The sequence below is a fragment of the Terrapene carolina genome, unplaced genomic scaffold, assembly GCF_002925995.2.
Source record: "Terrapene carolina triunguis isolate 2854851 unplaced genomic scaffold, T_m_triunguis-2.0 Scaffold714, whole genome shotgun sequence".
In the NCBI taxonomy this organism is placed as follows: Eukaryota; Metazoa; Chordata; order Testudines; family Emydidae; genus Terrapene; species Terrapene triunguis.
Genome location: NW_020665065.1, coordinates 17,523,588 through 17,529,497, shown reverse-complemented (window position 1 = coordinate 17,529,497; position 5,910 = coordinate 17,523,588).

The following is a 5,910-nucleotide window of genomic DNA, read 5'->3' as shown; positions in this document are numbered from 1 at the left end:
TTTTTGGGAGGACAGGGGCGGATTAACTAACCAGAGAGACAAAGGGAGAGGCCGGGGGCATTGAAGGGAAGAGAGGGGAGAAGAGGGACTGGGGAACATGCCAGGCAGGGGGAATGAGGCTGAGTAGGGCAGGAACTTCAGGAAGGGTCAGCGCAAACAGCCCATCAGCGCTAGGGAGAGGATATCCAGCCTGATGACATCTTGAGTGTCTGAGAGCCCCCCTGCAGCATCTCCCCGCAACGCTGCATCCTCTCCCCCATTTCCCCACACACACACACACCCATGCTGCAGCACCTACTGAGGCTGCCTCTGGGTCTGCTCCTGCCAGCTTGGGTATTTCTCTGTCCCTGGGGCTGGCTCCTTCCCGGAATATCCTAATTCCCCAAGCACATATGGCTCAGGGGCCCCTGAGAGGAAGGGGAGTCACCCCTGCACAGACCTGGATCCAGAGATTGCGACGAGGGCGGGGGTGGCACCGTCGGGGTCCCACCTCTGGGATTCCAAAGTCCGTTGGGCTGACACCAGCTCAATTGCCCCTTTTCCGATTGTTTTCGCCTAGCCATGCTCTCCAATAGCTCCCCCTTGGCCCTCTCCACTGCCTTGTTCAATGGCATGACTCAGACGCAGAAAGTTAAGCCGGTGTTTACGTTTTTGCAGCATCTACCAGCATGCTGCATACTGTACAGTCCTGCAATCCTGAACGCTGTTTTCAGGGCTCTGTGTATTCTGCAATGCTGGGGAATTGGCCGTGGCATTTACACTTTGCTGCAGACCTGGGCTCCAGAACCTGAGCTTGCTTTCTTTGTTTGACTTTCTCGCCCTTTGGATTGCAGAGATTACCTTGAAAATGTGAACTGAGTTGTATAAACCAATGTGGCACCTGCCTGAGTCTGCAGAGAGCCTGAAACAACAGCCCTCAGAGGTGTGACCTGCTCCATTCATCTCAGTTGGAATCCCATGGACACCCAGTGGCGGATTAACACACGGGCCTATGGGGCCCCAACCAATTTGGGGGCCGCAGCAGGAGAGCTGAGACCTCTGTAGCAGCATGGACGGGGGGTAGGTGGAGGATCCAGGACTCACTACAGAGGCTCGGGCTCCCTGGGTGGCTCTTACCATGGCCCGGCTCTGGCTTCTGGTCTGGCCAGGGGGCGGAGCCTCAGGGGAAGATGAAGAGCAGGGGGAGGGGCCCCAAGGTGAGTGGTGGCTAAGGCCCACCTCATCCCCCCACCGGGAAGAGGCTGGCGCCACTAGCAGGGGCTGTGCCTTAGGGCAGGGGAGCTGATCACCCCACCACAAAGTGCAGCCCCTGCTCTGCGCCTGCCCAAGGCTACCATGCTCATGTAAAAAAGTGGGCAAGCATAGGCCTCCTGGCCTCCCAGGGCACGGCACCCCTGGGCCCCCGGGGTGGGAGGGCAAATGTTCTTTGTGCCCGAGGCCCCAGTAAACCTTAATCTGCCTCTGGGGACACCAGAATTTCTACAGCTGTAGAATCAGAGATTTCCCCAAGATTCTGCAGGAGTCAGCATTTCTGCTGTGGGATTTGAAGCACCCGTCATTTTGCTTTGTGTCTCCTTGCCTGCCTGTTGCTCATCAGCTTCCCCAAGAACGGGAAACGGCGTGGATTTTAGAGCATGCCCAGTCCCATGGAGCCAGGCAGCAGGGATGAGGGAGCCAGAGCTGAGTCCAAGGTGCAGAGGGAGCCAGCAGTGTAGGCCGCCACGGAGAACAAAACAGTAACCAAGGTCCAGACCGCCAGGAAGGTGAACTGCTGAAGTTGGCTACCAGCTTCCCCCTTCCTGGATGAACAGGAGGAGAAGTCTTGAGCTTCCTCTTGGGAGCTGAGGCCCGGGGTGCAGGGCTCGGCTGCTCACAGCACAAAAACCTACCCTTCCAAACAGTCGTTGTTGAAAAACATCCACAAAGGGCTCATCTCTGAGTGGTTCCAGCTGGGCCACAGCTGTGTGTGTTTGTGCGGAGGAGGAAGGGAGGGATGGGAATTTCACGGTGCTGGAATAAATTAACTCTGCTGCAGAATAGAGAGGAGAGTGGAATTTAGGGGCTGCAGCCATGGAATTTGGTCTGCGTGTGCTGCAGAGTCCACAGGGCCGTGACTATGACACTGGTGTAGCTTACACAGCCTGCTGTGAATGCTTTCAAAAGGGCAATGTTGAACGTGCACATTCCTTCTCCTCCATAGCACTCCTTTGCGAGGACTGATAGGTTGCAATGAAAAAAATAAGTGCACCTGGATCATGAGAGATCCTGAAACTGGATACAGGCTGGTGGACCCTCCTCGACTCCCACACAAAGCCCCATTTAAGTCACTGGGGTTTGCTTGCCCAGATCCAGGATGAGGAGCAGAGATTGTAAGGGCAGTTTAGAACGCCAACATTAAAGGCATTACATAGGCAAACCAGTTATTGGCCGCTGTTATTTTGGCAATGTTTCCAGTGCAGGGCCCCCTTCTCCCCCCCTCCCCAACTCGACCATAAGAGGAAGGAATCTATAAACCTTGTTTATTTCTCTCCAAGCAGAGGAAAATAACAAATATTTAACTCCAGCTTAATATTGAGGGTGTGATCAGTGGAAAAACGTCCAGTGGCTTGCATGGGACCAGAATCAGCCCTGTGGTATTAAATGTTTTGCTGTTGCAGACTGCGGACCCCTGGGTCTGTGCAGGACTGCATTAATTGCACTGGGTCTGTGAACATCCCCATTTGCTACTGGTACTGTTCCAGCAGCATCAACTGGCCTTTAAGTCATTACTGTCGCTACCCTGTCACTGGAGGGACAAAGGCTGGTCAAACTTGGCACAAATGTTTTTAAAACAGCTTTTCAATCAACGTCCAATAATTGACATTTAAAATTAAACTAACTTTTTAAGAAAAGTCCAGTGAAAAAAGGATTTTTTGGTAACAAATAAACATTATCCGGGGGCTTCTGCAACCCCAACATTTCAGCACCACTGTGCTAATGGAGCAGAACCGGCAAGGGAAATTGACTAGAAACTGCCTACCTTGCTTCTATCAGCTGAGAGAAAGGTGAAAAGCAAACAAAGAATAAACAGTAGAGAGCAAGTCACATTCTTAAAATTCTTTCCATTTTAATAATTTACTTTCAGGTGCTGTTTGTAATGGAAATCTGCTTTGCAGAATTATACCACAAAGGGATAAAGTCAGTGGTGACTTATGCCAGTGAATCAGTAACTGAGGTCTGTGAGTGGAAACTGCAACAGGGGGGTGAGGCAAACTGGCCACTCCTCCGCCTACAGGAGTGGTGTAGAGGTGCCAGGGCAGCATTAAAAGTGAGTGTTGCCTGGTATCCCGCGAGTCCACTGAAACAGTCGTTCAATATACAAGTTCTCACTGCTGGAGTTTCTAATGGTGCAATGGATTGGAATTAAAGCCAGAGAAAACCTGAGGGAGAGCAGAGGCAGAAATACTATCTCCCTTCCAAAGAGTGACTCTTGCCTCTGGCCCAATTACCAGTGCAGCGAGAGATTGCACGTTTTGCAGTGCCAGCTTTGCTGAATTTGGCATGTGATTCTAAATCTGACACCCAAGCTTCCCACCCAAAAGGAATTTGTAATGATCTAACCTGCATTCATCTCAGCTTCTCAGTTTAGTGAGGCTTCTTAGTGTTACAGGCCTCAAACACAGCATAAGAACAAAAAGCGCAGCCCTGAGAATGTGTCCTTTGTCTGGTTTTGTGTCAAGACCAACTGTAATCTAGATCGATGTCTGCAGAATCCACCCTCCCCCAACAGTCAGTCATTTTTGCTTCAGCATAACCATTGTGCTTCCCCCTCGCATTGTTTCAAAACGTCCTCCCACTTGGGTACTGTTACATATGTTCATGTTGTGGCCCAAACTGGAATGCCAAAAAATCAATATTTAAGGCAGCTTCATCTTGCTGTTGGGAGGGAGAAGGACCACAAACATCCTGAGTTAAAGGTGAACATAGGAACATAGCTCTAACTTTCCTTTTCCCTGCCTTGCTGGTTTGTACAATTGCTATGTAAAAATACAAAATCCTGCTTTTCAATATTTCCCCTTTCAAAAAATGATAGAGGTTGAACCTGCATGAAGAGGAGGATTCGGGAGGGGGATATGTCTAAGCACAAATGTCACCTGAATACACGGTAACGTGATTTGCTTTTAAAGAGTACTGGTTTCAATACCACGGCTAAATCGATGCAGTCTGTTATGCAAGCATATTACTCGGCTGCAAATTATAGACTGGGTTACAAAAAAAACCCAAACCTCCTGAAAATAGACGCATAGCGCAGGCGTGAGAGCCGGGCTTTGACATTTAATATCCTAGCCTTTTAAAACCCCTTTATTTCATAATATCAGACTGATTACACCAGACTGCAAGCTCATTTCTGTGCGGCAGATGAATGATATTAGCTCTTAGCTGCGTTCAAGCGGCTGACAGTCATTCTATTTTATGTGAGTATAGTTCAGTGAGCGTCTACACGCTTTATTTTTTTTAATCCAGTGAAAAAAACAAAATGCTCTTCAGACAGATCTTTTATTTTACAGCTTTATAATGCTGGGTTATAACCCCCGGTGATTTATTGATGCAAGGAGGAAAAAGTAAAGGGGGGAAGATCCCCCACCAATAAATACATAAACGCGTTCCCCGTGCCTCTAAATTCTCCCTGCCTGCTAACCCAGTGAATATAGTCTAATCTCCCTTGTATTGTTCTGTGGGCTGCTTTATCCCTGGCTAATCTATCAGGACACACAATGTAGCCAGGCTGGGCTCCAGACTGGAGTCCTTTGTGCATATGGCAATTTCACAGAGCCATCAGTGTCACTGCCCTTCCACATGACAGATGCCTCCTGCCCCCATCCATTTTAGAGCGCACCTCATTGATCTGTGCAGCCCCCCCAGGCAGAGGTGCTGGAACTGGGGGAGCTGCTGCTGCCCCCCCTGGCTTGACGTGGTCTCCATCATCTGCGGGGTTTACAGTTTGGTTCAAAGGCTCTCAGCCCCCACCCCATTGTCCCAGCCCCCCTGGACATTAACCAGGCAGGAGAAGCCAGGAATCTGCCCCTCCCCCACCGCTGGGTTTTCACAGGCGCGCCACAAGCGGGGGGTGGGGGGGGGCTGGAAAACCAAGCGCAACAGCGCCCCCGCGCTCCCCTCTGTGGCACCTCCGCGGTACTGCAGCCCAACGGGAGGGGCCGCCGCTTCCCGGCTGCAGCTCTCCACAAAATGGCCGCTCGCCTCGCCCACGTCGAGGCTTCCAGAGGCGACAAAATGGCGCCCGGCAGGGAGAGGGAAGAAAGGGAGAGACGGGGCAGGGGAAGGGAAGGAGGACAAGCGGGCCCAGGGTGAGGTGTGGGGGGGTATGAACCACACCAAATGCAGGGAGGGCAGTGCCGCCAAGCTGTCTAGCGCACTGACAAATGCACATTGGCTTGGAATCAGGCGGAAATCTGCTGCCCCACTCCTAAAATGCCCAGAAACCTCCATTCCTGTCTCAGGATTGTTGTGTGGGGCCCAGATCTACTGTAGGTTCAACTGATCTAACCTTAGCTTCCCCCAGAGACTGCTGCCTGGCCCCTCATTCCTTCACAGCCCCATTACCAATGGGCTGATGCCAGACCCAGGATCATTCGCTTTCCTGGCCCATCTGGAGAGCAGCTTTATTATTATCTTTCCTGCAGAGGCTTCTTCTAATCTGCTCCCTTCTTCATTTAAAATCACATCCCAGCTTGCCAACGCGGACTGACTTCAGTACCTGGAGGGGGTTTGGCCCACCAACGCCTCGGTTCCTACCTTTTGTTCATTTTCTGCAGAGGGCTTTTACTAGACTCCACTAGCTGTCTCTTCAGTAGGAAAACACACCCTATCAAATGCTGTCATTAATATAAGAAACAGATCTGGGACCCTATA